The sequence below is a fragment of the Podarcis pityusensis genome, assembly GCF_964106645.2.
Source record: "Podarcis pityusensis genome assembly, chromosome: 16".
Lineage (NCBI taxonomy): Eukaryota > Metazoa > Chordata > Lepidosauria > Squamata > Lacertidae > Podarcis > Podarcis pityusensis.
The window spans coordinates 15,077,369-15,090,641 of NC_138041.1; the positions used below are offsets into that span (position 1 = coordinate 15,077,369).

Consider the following 13,273-nt stretch of genomic DNA (forward strand, 5'->3'; position numbering starts at 1 on the left):
CTCTTTGAAGTGGCATAACAATATAATGACATATGTATGCACAGTGCTTTTTTCTGTGGGGACGCAGGGGTATGCATACCCCTAAACATCTTGTGAATCTAAGTTTTGCCTCATTGAGGAGCAGTAATTCAATATGAGTAGGAAAAAGAGAGTACCCCTAAATATTTTTTTTTAAGAAAATCACTCTGTGTGTGTGTGTGTGTGTGTGTGTGAAATGTTTTATTTGAAGAAGCTGCACAAGTGAGCAGGGAACTGCCCTCACAATGACAATTTGGCTTTTGACAGTTTTTAAAATCCTCCTCTCTGGTTTTCTTCTGTTTTCCTTGGTGTTTTCTAAATTGGCGTTACTGTTTGTGATGCCTTTCGATTGCCTTGTGGCCCCTTGCGAAGGCAATTCAGAAGCACGTTCCTTAAATATTCATTAATGCTTCAGTGGGTTATTAGAATCGGTCTGTTCTGCACGGGGCAGGGGGGCTCTATGGCCCCCTGCTTTGGGCCTGAAATGTGGGCCATTTGACAGAAAAGCACTACCCCCCCATGCTCCTACAGGCAGGACTGAAGGGTTGCAGCCTTCCTGCCTCATCAAAGGAGGGCGCATTGGCATTAAGCCACTGGGGAAATGAGGACATCATCCTCCCCCTACACCTTGCATGTTCGCTTCTATCATTTGGCTTATTGCGGCGGCATTGCTAGGCACTCAGAAGACTGTGGGGGGTGGGGTGGTACTGGGCCTATGGGACAAAGGTAAATAAAACAGGCATGTGTCAATGCACATATATGCAGGCCTCCGAGCAACTGAAGGTGGTGAGTGGCACACAGGCCTTGTGCTTGAATCACACCTCACAGTCCTAGAATCATAGAACTGTAGAGCTGGACAGGGACCTCCAAGGGTAATCTAGTCCAACCCCTTGCAGTGCAGGAATCTCAGCAAAAGAGTCCCTGACTGGTGGCCATCCAAGCTGTGCTTGATAACCCACAACAAAGGAGAGTCTGCCACCTCCTGAGAGAGTCTTTTTCACGGCTGAGCAGCTCTTACCACCAGGAAGTTCTTCCTTATGTTTAGTCAGAATCTCTTTTCTTGAAATTCGAATCCATTGGTTTGGGTCCTCCCCTCTGGGGCACCACAAAACAAGCTCCATCTTCCATGTGACAGCCCTTCACGTATTTTAAGATGGCTTTTGTGTCACTTCTCAGTCTTCTCTAGGTTAAACATACCAAACTCCCTTAACCGTTCTTTGTAAGGCTTGGCTTCCAAACTTTTTATCATTTTTTTCGCCCTCCTCTGCATACCTTCCAACTTGCCAATATCCTGGACACAGGACTCCAGGTGGGGTCTCACCAAGTCAGAATAGTGTGTTGCTATGACTTCCTTTCATCTAGACACTAGACTTTTGTTGATGCAGCCTAGAATTGCCTAGCCTCCTGCCAGGGGAAAGCACTGGGGATTTTACATGCTTGGCAATCCTGCCCAGACCAGCCCCTCCGGGGTGGCTGGGGCCCATTGGGACTGCTAGGGCAGAAGGCAGGAAACCCAAACAGCCCATGGAGCCAGCGCCAAGGCCAGGCAGAGCCAGGCAGGTTAGGGTAGGCTGAGATCAGGCGGAGTCTTCAGTCCAAATGGAGCCAGCCTCTGTTGCAGCCTCTGCACTTGAAACAGGCTTGGAATGGGGAGGGGAATTTCAAGGCCACAAGATCTGGCAGGAGATTTGGGGGCCAGCACAAAACTACCCTGGTCTCAGGCCAAGGTGCCACTGGTTGACTGTCAGAACTGAGGCTAGATTTGCCTGGGTGCTGAACTAGTGCTGGGAGCTTTGCACTGCCTCTCCCTCCCCTGGGACAGTGAGGGTGGTTCTGAGTTCGAGATGCGCCTTCTTTGGTCTTCCGAGGCAGAGAGTTGCCCAGAAAATACCCTTTTAGAAAGCCGTGTCCTTTGTCCTCCTCTGTTGCAAAGGCTTCTGGGAAGGCCCGGAGGCAAAGCAAAGAGGAACCCAGGAAGCAGCAGCAGTGTGCAAAATGGGAGAGGCAGGGTTCCTTGAAAAAGAAAACGAGAACTCTTTCCGAATGGGAGTCTAACACTTTTGCTGCTTGCAACAACAGGTGCAAACACCTGCAGGTGAGATTCAGTACTGAACTGTGTGTGCGCCCCCAACGCACACGCAGGCAGCCACACCCCCTTCCTTCCCTCCACCTGGTGCCCTCCAGATGTTATGGGATGCAACTCCCACCAGCCCTTGCAGCCAACATGGCTGTGCTCTAACCACCAGACCCAGCAGCGTACGGACGTGCTGCCTTCACGGGTCCACAGCATGTAGAGGACACCAGGTTGGCCAAGCTTGTTATATTAACCACACACACACACACACACACACACACACACACACACAAATGCAGAGAAGACGGAAGCAAAACAGTTAATGGCAAAAAATTGCCACATTTCCTTGCTTTAAAAAAATAAGAATGCTCCGTACGAATGCAGCCTGAGGGTACAAAATGTGCCGAGGATGCAAAGCCATCCAAGGTAGCAAAATCTGCCAAAGAGCCAGCCCCCACCCTCCAAAAAAAAGGGGGGTTTTCAGCAAGCAAATGAAACGGCTGAGCAGTAACATGGCAGATAAATTTGAGGCTGACAAAAGTGCCAAGTGAGGCACAATTGCAGCCGTGCAGGGCAGTAGCAGTGCCTGGATTCTCAATGAGCTGCTTCTCCTTATGAGAGAGGAGGCAAGGGTAGAAAGTTGTGGGGAAGCCATGGGCCTGGAGACGTCCATGGAGCAAACCAAAGGCCAAAAGGAGCTGGGCGAGACAGGATATTTGCTCATAGAAGAGCAGCTCAGGCTAGGGAACTGAGCCCTGAGAGAGAGTGAGTGTGTATCTTATACAGTGGTACCTCGGGTTACATATGCTTCGGGTTACATACACTTCGGGTTACATACGCTTCAAGTTACAGACTCTGCTAACCCTCGGGTTAAGAACTTTGCTTCAGGATGAGAACAGAAATCGTGCTCTGGCGGCATGGCGGCAGCAGGAGGCCCATTAGCTAAAGCGGTGCTTCCGGTTAAGAACAGTTTCAGGTTAAGTACAGACCTCCGGAACGAATTAAGTACTTAACCTGAGGTACCACTGTATAAGGCCAGGAGTGCCCTTATTGGTTCCCTGGGTCACCTGATTCCTTCTGGGTGCAGCTCCCCTTTCCCTCAAGGGATGGCGCTGTGGAGCCTCTGCTCCTAAGGTGGTGTAGAGAGTGAATGCCATTAATGTTCAAAGGACTGGCTAAAGAAGGCCCCTTCCAAGTCTATGATGCTAAAGAGAAAGAGCAAAGTTTAAAATGCCTTCCTAAATGCAAGCACTGAAAGAGCACGGAGGGAGGAAGTTCCAGACGTGAGGAACTACAACTCTCAGCACCCCTGGCAACGTGGCCAATGGTCAGGGCTCATGGCAGGAGTTGTAGTTCAGCCACATCCAGAAGGCCAAAGGTTCCCCACAGCTGGCTTAGTTAGCAGAGGGCCTGCTTCGCGTGCAGACAATATTGGCTTCAATCCCTGGTGTCTACAGATCAGATGATGGGGAAGAGCCTTCTCTGTTGGGTGAAGGAGAGCAACTGCCAGACAGAGTAGACAGGCCTGGCTTTTCCTGGACAATTGGAGGGTGCCTGGGAGAAGGCACTCGCTTCCCAGCTCTCCTGCCTTTTGCCACCCATAGTACCCTGCCAAGTGGGGTGGCGGTGGCGGCAGGGGGGAAAGATTGCTCTGCCAGATTTCACACCCCTGATTTGAGCAGGACATCCCAGAATTACAGAAGCCATTTGGGCTTCTGATTGGATCCCAGAATGTCCTGTTTTTTTGGTCTGGCGCTTTGGTGGAAGTCAACTTGCTCTTGCGAGAGCTCAGGACCCCAAAAAATGAGCGTCCCAATGTTGATAAGCAGGATTTGGGAGCTTCTGGTATTTGCCAGTGGGTGTGTCCCACAGATGGCCTCTGACCAAATGCTAACGTATGCCCTAGGACAGGGGTCAGCAAGGTTTATCTTGCCTGGGCTGGATCGGTCCCGTGGAGATACTTCTGTGGGCCAGATTGCGGGTGTGCGTGCAATTTTCGGTGTCTGTGCAGACGTGATTTTTGGTGCCGCAGAAGCAAGTCCCCATGCCACGCTGCGCCGCTTTAGCGCAGCGTGTGAGTGGGTGGCTCGGTTTGGGGGCGGCTCATGGGCTGGTCAAATTACCTCTGCGGGCCACTTCCGGCCCATGGGCCTTAGGTTGCTGATCCCTGCCCTAGGAAGTGGGCAGTCTGTGGCACAGAGAGTCTTCCTGCACTTCTGCAGCCGGAGGCAGCAGTAAGAGGGAGAGAGGTGGGGAGTGTCTCCCTCCTGTTGAGCCTGCGCAGATAAAAAGGCAGCCACGTCAATCAAAGGAGAGACCCCCCGATCTCTAGAACTCTGTTGGCGGCAGAAGCAGGTTTTTTTGCGGGGAGCATGAAGGGAAGTCTGGACTTCCTGGGAGCAGTGGAGTAACCTCGTGACCCTCTGAGTCCTTGTAGGAAACTTCTAGGATGTTGCACGAGCAAATTCAGGCATATGAGAAGCTGTGTCTCACTTATGTGGCTCTTTCCAGTGGGAGGTCCATTTCCACACACCCCTCCACTCTGCTAGATGAGGATAGTTTTGATCAGTGCTTTTTTTCTGGGGGTACGCAGGGGTACGCATATCCCTAAACATTTTGTTACTCTAATGGGAGAAGAAACTGAATTTTTAATTTTTTTTAGTCTCTAGCACGGTGAATCGTCATTTCCGTTGTTACCCCCAATGGCCGCCTCGTTTCGTGTCACGGTGCTTCTTGAGTCTCAGACAGAAGCGAGCATTTAATGTGTGAAGTAGGAGTTGGAATCTAGCATGGTGATTGGTCAATTTCATTGTATTTACTGTTTTTATTTTTCCCGATTGGAGCTATAAAATGGTGATTTTATTGAGTCAAAATGAGGGTACCCCTAAACCTTTATTTGATATTTTATGCTGACTTGGATGTTAGCTGATTTCAGTACTGACTCGTCCACCAAACTGGGGGGTTTGGTCAACATTAATTCTACTCGAGTATAGACCCGTTGCAGTTAGTAGGCATGGCTAACATAGCTCCCCTGATGTCAGTGAGACTACTCTGAGAACAACGTAGCTGGGTTCAACCTGCACACATGGCCCCCAAATTCTGGAAGGGCCCCCTTCCCACCTCGCAGGGGCAGCAGAAAGCAGCACCCACAGCAGGGAGGGCAGAATTCCAGCTCCCGGCATGAATCTTCACCCTGAAGCATTTGGCGAAAGTGGCGTTTCTTCCTCGGCTGACGCGGTCCTTAGGACATGGCTTGTAGTCTGAAGTTGTTCCTCACTCTGGCATTGTGTGAACAATGAATTTAGCAACTAAATAAACAATTAAATAAAGGAATCAAAATAAGCAGAAAGGTGGACGCTATTGAGCACCCAGGCTCAGGTCAAGGTTCTGGTTCTGGTATATGAAGCCCTACCCAGCTTGGCACCAGGAGATCTGAAAGATCATCCCACCCCTTATATGCTCTGCGGCTGAGGCCCTCTTGCAGATACTAACTTATCAGGACATCCTTTCCATACGATGTAGGAATTGGGCCTTTAGTGTGGTAGCCCCTCTGCCCTCTGGAGTGCCCTCCCCTAGAATATTAAACAAGCACTGTCTCTGTTGTCTTTTTGGCACCTCCTGGAGACCTTCTTCCAGTGAGCCTTTTGAGTGGAGATCTTTGTCCCAGTCTGCAGCAGTACAATGGCACCTTGGTTCTTGAACAATCAGTTCCGGGAGTCCGTTTGACTCCTGAAACTGTTCAAAAACCAAGGCACGGCTTCTGATTGGCTGCTGGAGCTTCCTGCACTCAAGCGGAAGCCGTGTTGGATGTTTGGCTTCCGAAAAACGTTTGCAAACTGGAACACTTACTTCCAGGTTTGTGGCGTTCGGGAGCCGATCTGTTCGACAACTAAGCCGCTCAAGAACCAAGGTACCACTGTACTGGGATTTGTTTTTTGCATAGAATAGAATCATAGAATCCTAGAGTTGAAAGGGACCAAGAGTCGTCACTTGGTCCAACCACCTGCAATGCAGGAATCTTTTAGCCTAACGCGGGGCTCGAACCCACAACCCTGAGATAAAGAGTCTCATGCTTTTCTGACCAAGCTATTTATTGCTTTAGCACTTGTTGTTTGCTAGCCTGGACTCCTTTCGGAGGAGGGGTGTAATATGAATTTAATTAATAAGATGGAGTGCAGATGGCTCACCTAACGGTTACATATTACAATATGCCCTGGCATATTTCTCTTGGGCCAGTGGCTGTCCGTGTTAGACTCCTTCATTTCTCTCTGGGGTAAAGGAGTAACCTCCTTCTGGAGCAGCCCCCAAGAACCCCCCAAGCCTGCTGGCCATTCCCGCCCCCCAGCCCCACTCTCTCTGGCTGTGACTGGGGCAGCATTAGGGCTGCAACGACAAAGCTGTGAGTTCTGCACCTTGCTTTCCTTATCACCCTGCCAGATTCAACAAAGAAGAGCCCAGGAGAGTTCCTGTCCAAGGCTGGCAGGCGACAGTCCCTTGGAGCGCAGCAATCTTGTTTGGGTGTGGAGCAACTTCCGCTGCCCACGTAGCTCGGGAGCATTTTATTAAAACTGCTTCCCTTTCCTTATTATTATCTCTCCCCCCCCCCTCGTGCTTCTGTTGGCGGGTAATAACAGGCGATATTTTATTTATCCCCGATCCCGTCAGGACAAGCTCAGATCTAATCGGAACAGACTTCTGCTTGAATTATTGAGAACAGACCACAGCAAAGCAAAGGGAAAGAGAGGTGGGTGTTCGCGTAGGAAGGAGGGAGGGAGGGAGATGGGCCAGCGCCCGCCTGTGTGGCCGACACATTTTGGAAGAGGGAGCCAAAAGGCTGTGGGGAGGCCCTGCAAAGGGATCTCAGCCCTGGAATCAGTGTTAGAAACTCAGATATATCAGCCAGGTGCCAAACAGCTCCCTAAACCAAGGTTAGAGTCACCAAAACAGAACGTCTAGCTGCCATTTTGGGGCAAGATGGCTCCAAAGTCTTATTTTTTCAAAGGATTGATGGGCTGTGATTGGTTATCAGCTAAACACCTGGCTAGTTCAGATGACAGGTCAAGAGCTTTGAGAACTTAAAGAATAAAAATCACTTGATCTAGGGACAGTTCACATACGTGTTGGCCTATTCTGACCTCTTTTTTGTAATGGTGACACGGACCGTTCACAGTGTTAAAATATTCTTCACAATTATTATTATTGGAAGTTTTAAATGTTTGATGTTTTGCTATGTTTTATATACAGTGGTACCTCAGGTTAAGTACTTAATTCGTTCCGGAGGTCCGTACTTAACCTGAAACTGTTCTTAACCTGAGGTACCACTTTAGCTAATGGGGCCTCCTGCTGCCGCTGCACCGCCGGAGCACAATTTCTGTTCTCATCCTGAAGCAAAGTTCTTAACCTGAAGCACTATTTCAGGGTTAGTGGAGTCTGTAACCTGAAGCGTATGTAACCTGAAGCGAATGTAACCTGAGGCACCACTGTATGCTGTAAACCGCTCAGAGTGGTGGGGGGAACCCAGCCAGATGGGCGGAGTATAATTAATAAAATAATTACTACTACTACTACTACTACTACTACTACTACTACTACTTCCTGCTCAGGCTGCAGAGAAAAGGCATTTTGGTTCCTGGAATTTATTCTGATTGTGCAGATAAAGTATAATTGATAGAATTCTACAGGATGTGGTATTAGTGTGTGAAAACAGTCCAGATCCAATGATCCCCAGGCGTGCACCTCCAGAAGGTGGAGACGTCAGGCACCATCCTGGCACCCAGGCATCTTCACTTGGTTGCAAGTGGCCAATAGCCAGGTGGAAAATGCGCCTGGCTAATTTTGAACACTGCCAGCAAGAGCCGAAGTAGCAATATAGGAGAAGAATTCCCTTGCGCGTGCACAGAGTGCCTTTTCTCTTTAATAGCTGGGGGGGAGTGAGAAGCAAGCCTGGTGCAGCTTCTCTTTTTGCTCTACAGCTGTGAAAGCAGGAGCAGCCAAACATAAAATATAAAAGTCCACAATGGCTTAGAGCAGTGGTTCCCAAAGTGGGTGGTACACCCCCCCCGGGGGGGGGTCAGTGGAATTACCTAGAAGAGCACAAAGAGGCAAGTGGGTGGCGAGGGGTGGTGCTGGAGGTGGGAATGACTATCCGACTTGGAAAAACTGACATCAATTTTGCATCAGTTTCATTTAATTTATTAAACTACAGGGTTTTAATTGGATTTTGAGTAAATGTGCCATTAATTGTTACTGTTTTGAATTTTATTGTGCTATTATCTTCCTTAGTGGGTTGTGCAAACTGCTGTTATGAAGAATGTTTTCTATAGGGTAGAGAGCACTGGGGATGAGCACTTGGTGGAACCAAGGGGGCGGTGGCCCCCCAAACGTTTGGGAATCACTGACTTAGATGAAGATGGCGGACAGACCCGGCAGCTGGCTGGCAGAACCCCACACCTCAGACCAAGAGCCCTCCAGCCTGGTCCCAATCCCACACCCTCTTCTGGTCCCCACTCAGTCGCCAGAGGCTACTGTGGGGTGGATGTAGCCCTTAAAAGAACACAGCAAAGCTCTGCTGGACCAGACCAAAGGCCCACCTAGCCCACTACCTTTTCCCCTAGAGTCAGCCACCCACAAGTCAGCCCCCAGTAAGCCCCAAAGCCAGACAGGGAGGCAGCAGCCCTGCCCGCTGCAGAACTCCCCACCCGCTGCAGCTCAGTTAATTAATACATTTATTTAGCAGAATTTGTACACCGCTGACTCATCAAAACCTCTAAGTGGTTTGCATAAAATATAAAAACTTAGGCTTCAGAGAGAGAGAGAGAGAGAGAGAGAGATGGAGACGGAAGAAAGAACTATTAGCAGAGGAAAAGGTGAGTGTTGCAGCTGAGTCTAACTAAAGATGTCTGTTTAAATTGGATCTCTCCACCCCCCTTGACACTTAGCGAAGCTCTTCAGTTTAATCAGGCAGCAGCAGAAATATCTAAAACTCTTAGGAACAAGGGAAGCAGTGCACCATGGGAAAGAAATGGGCACCGCGATTCTCTTTCCTAAGCATTTCTACCAAATTATCAGAGAGAATGTCCAACCCGCAGTGGAAGAATGTCCTGACAAGAATAGCTCCCTGTGACAACACCACCTCCAAGTGGGGGCGGGGGAGAGAGATTCGTCTTTTGAGTCCCCAAAGCATCGCTCTGCAGGGCCAGAGCTGGAAACTCCAGGAGATTGCTAAAACATGTTCCTTGCTCCTGGGTGCCTTGAACTGAACCTGCCTCTATCCAGTTCAGTAGGGAGATGTCTGCAGTCCTGCTGCCTTGCTGACTGGTATCCCCTGGGTCCCAACAGCCTCTCCCCAATCCTATCTCCCTACGAGGGAGGCCAGGTTGGAAAAGGGTTCAGAGGAGCACCACAAATATGGTACTCAGAGGGCTGGAAAAGAAGTCATCCAAGGAAAGGTTGAAAGAACTGGAGAAGTCTGAGGAAGGACACGATAGCCCTCTTCAGATCAATGGAGGGCTTCTAAGGGCCAAGGCTGCTTCAGAAGGCAGAATGAGGCCTCGCGGGCTTGAGTTACAGGAGGGAAGATTTCAGCTGAACAGCAGGAGAAAACTCTTGCGGGTAAGAATGATTTGACAGCGGAACCAGCAACCCAGTGGCAGCAGCTCTCTGGGATCTCAGATGAGGTCCTTCCTAGCCCTACCCAGAGATGTTGACAGGGGCTGAACCTGAGACCTTCTGCATGCAGAGCGGATCCTGCACCACTGAGCTTTGGCCCCTTTCTCTCCTTCTCCCTTGGAGGTCAAATCTAGCCAGTCTATTCCAGGGGGCCAGCCAACACCAGTGCCCAATGGGGCTGGGGTGCCCTCACCAGCTGGGATGCCCACTGGGATGCGCAAAAGGCTGGACATCACTTTCTGTTGGAGCGTCAGTTTACGATGACAATCTTCAGAGTCGGGCATAAAGTGGTCGCAGCTCAGTGCCACGGAAGGGGAGTTTTTGTGTTCGTGAGAACAGGCAACACTTGGGCGAAGGCACATATGAACTGTAGACTATTCCAGGAGGAGGCTGTTTGGTTGCTTCCATGGGCAGAGGGATCGGCAAAGCTCTTGTCTTTGGACATGGAAGCAGACCAGCTAAGCTGCCTATCTAAGCTTCGCTTTTAAACTGCAAAGGGATGCACTCTGATGAATTCAAAAACATGAGGAAGGAAGGATAATATCTAATAAATATATCTTTGCATAGTATCCATACACATTCCTGTACCGGCTCCTATGAAGAAATTTAAAATGTTTATAAATGTATCAGTCCAGGAACGGCAGACTCTTCTGCTGAACTTCTAGATGAACATCTTCCACCTGAATCTTCCATGGCTCTGATGAACACTATTGGGGCTCTTCTGCTCAGGTCCTGCTTGCAAGTTTCCCGTGGGGGGTATCTGGTTGGCCTGATCCAGCAGCCTCTCCTTATGATATCCGGTTCACAGCTGTGTTCTTCAAATATCTGAAGGACTGTCCGTCATACAGTAGACAGAGCAGACTCAGTCTCTATTGCTCCAGTGGGTGGGAGCTGCAGGGAAGCAGATTTCAGCTGAACATGAGGAGAGGCTCTAAGGGTTGAGAGTTGCAGAACAGAATCCCTTGGGAGGGAGGGCACATTCCTCCCTGAAGACATTGAAGCAGCAGAGGGGTGCCCACCTTCTCAGGGGTGCATGGCAGGGGTTTGGTCTTGGTCCCAAGGGCTCCAGAATTCTGCATTGTTGCATCTTCACACACAGGCAGGCTCCCAGTGGAGAAGAGGGTTCTTTGGGCATTGCTGAGAGCACCACTTTTGCCCGCTGAGCGTGGCATCCGTGTCCTCTGCCATCATCTGTCTCCCACCATCTCTCCAACCCAAGGCAGTGTTTGTTCTTTCAATAGGAGATTTGTTAGAAAATCACGATTGCCTGAATATACGTTGCCACAGTTCAAAATACACTGATGCTTCTGCTGTTGATCTTATTTTATGCTTCTGATGTTATATCCCACTTTTCTCCAATGATGGAACTCATTGGCCACCTCCCATCCAGGCACTGACCAGACCCTGGGACCTCCTGATGCATGGAATGGCAGGCTCTCAGTGGATGGAGGCTTCCTCTATTGCATGCATTTGCAGTAAGGGCAGGATGTGGCCCATCCACTCTCCCTCAGGCAGAAGCAATCCTAACCCTGGCCAGGCAGGCGGCAGCGGGGCAGGACTGAGCACCACTGCCTTTGCAACCCTGCCACTCATGCCAGTTGGGTCAGAAGGCATCCTATGTATAATAGAGTTGAGCTCCCCCACCTGGTGTCCCTCTCCCTCTCTTCTCCAGTCTTCTTTCTCTTCTTATGGGTGTTTTTGTTGATGCTTATCTTCTGTTCCTTAATGTTTGTGGTTGGTCTGTCCAAGTTAAGTGCTGTTGAGGTGGCTTTTGTAGTGTAATTCTTGGACACGGATGTTAGTTCTAATTTGACAGTGGTTTGGAGGCTGTGCCTTGCAGAAATCATGAGGACCCGTGTTTTTGTGCCACCGTTGGGTGAGGGCACTGGTAAATGCTGGGCAGGTGGTCATTCTTACAGCACAAACCATGTCAGCTTTAATCTGATGGGGAATGCCTTGGTAGGGCATGAGGAAAGCCTTGTGAAAACCATGAAGACTCGTGCCTTGGATTCATGGATTACGCTATTAAAATTCAGCACTTGCCTGGTCTCACCCCATGGAACAAAAACACAGAGCCAAGGCATGGAGCTTCAGGGCTTTTACAAGGCACTTGTCCACCCCTACCACTACTATCAAATTAAAATGGGTAGGGTATGGAGGCAGCTGAGAATGTGATCATCAGCTGAACATGCCTTCCTGTGAGGAGGGATGTGCTTCAGCCACACAAGTGGCGAGAAGGATATCTGCAGAGCTGCTCCCCAGCCACTCCACCCTCCGTTGGGCCTGTTGGGAAGGGCATCCCAGATAAGGTTTGGAGAGCCAGTGGTGGTGTAATGATTAGAGTGTCCGACTAGGACCTGGGAGACCTGGGTTCAAATCCCTTCTACTTGGCCATGAAGCTCATTGGGTGACCTTGGGCCAGCCACTGCCTCCCAGCCTCATCTACCTCACAGGGCTGTTGGAATCATAGAATCACAGAATTGCAGAGTTTGAAGGGACCCCGACGGTCATCTAGTCCAACCCCTTGCAATGCAGGAATCATTTTTCCACAACCTTGAGATTAAGAGTCTCGTACTCTATCAGCCAAGCTATCCCAGCTGCTTATCCTGTTTTGAGGATAAAATGGGGAGGGGGAGAACTAGGTATATACCACCTTGAGCTCCTTGGAGGAAAGGTGAGATAAAGATGCAATAAATAAATAAGGTTCCCATGACATCCCAATGGAGGGGGAGAAGAGTCTGATGGCCTTCATCCTCATCCTCCTCTTCTTCGGCTGACCCCCACTGCTGTTTCCCTTTCACTCTGTCTCTGCCCCTCCACCAGCTCATTCTCTCCTCCCAATTCTGCTTCAGTGGGTCCAGACTAGGGGTAGGCAACCTAAGGTCCGTGGGCCGGATGCAGCCCAATCGCCTTCTCAATCTGGCCTATGGATGGTCCAGGAATCAGTGTGTTTTTACATGAGTGGAATGTGTCCTTTTATTTAAAATGCATCTCTGGGTTATTTGTGGGGCATAGGAATTCGTTTATTTCCCCTCCCCCCCAAAAAATATAGTCCGGCCCACCCCGTGTTCTGAGGGACGGTGGACCGGCCCACGGCTGAAAAAGGTTGCTGACCCCTGGTCCTGACCTTCTTGCAGTGGGTGAGTGAGGGGGCAGGGAGGCCTTGGCAGGCAGTGCCTGTGTTGGCCTTCAAACACAGCCAGCCACCCTGCTGTGTTGGGAGCCTCCTCCGCATTCTCCCAAGAGAATGGATGCCTGGATGCCTGCCCTGAAGTCCCCCTTTGGGCAGCAACACCCGGGGCTCAAATCAAACCTTTTCTTCCAAACAGCATGGCTTTTTTGTCTCAACGCTTCACACCTAGGAATCTGGAGCAATTTTCCTAGCGGGAATCTGCTGCGTTCAGGAGACCCAAAACAAAACAAAAACGGGAAGCTTTTCTGCTACAGGGCCTTTGCTCCATCAGTGATGCAACCTGGGGGTCTGTGTCCCTCTCCCCCCCTTCCCGATTTCCT

General features: G+C 50.0%; 1 protein-coding gene across 28 annotated transcripts in view; it reads left to right on the top strand.

Annotated features, from left to right (window-relative positions):
• Nucleotides 1-13,273, top strand: part of NRXN2 (neurexin 2) — a 355,281-nt gene that overhangs the window by 21,961 nt on the left and 320,047 nt on the right. The window lies entirely within an intron of this gene.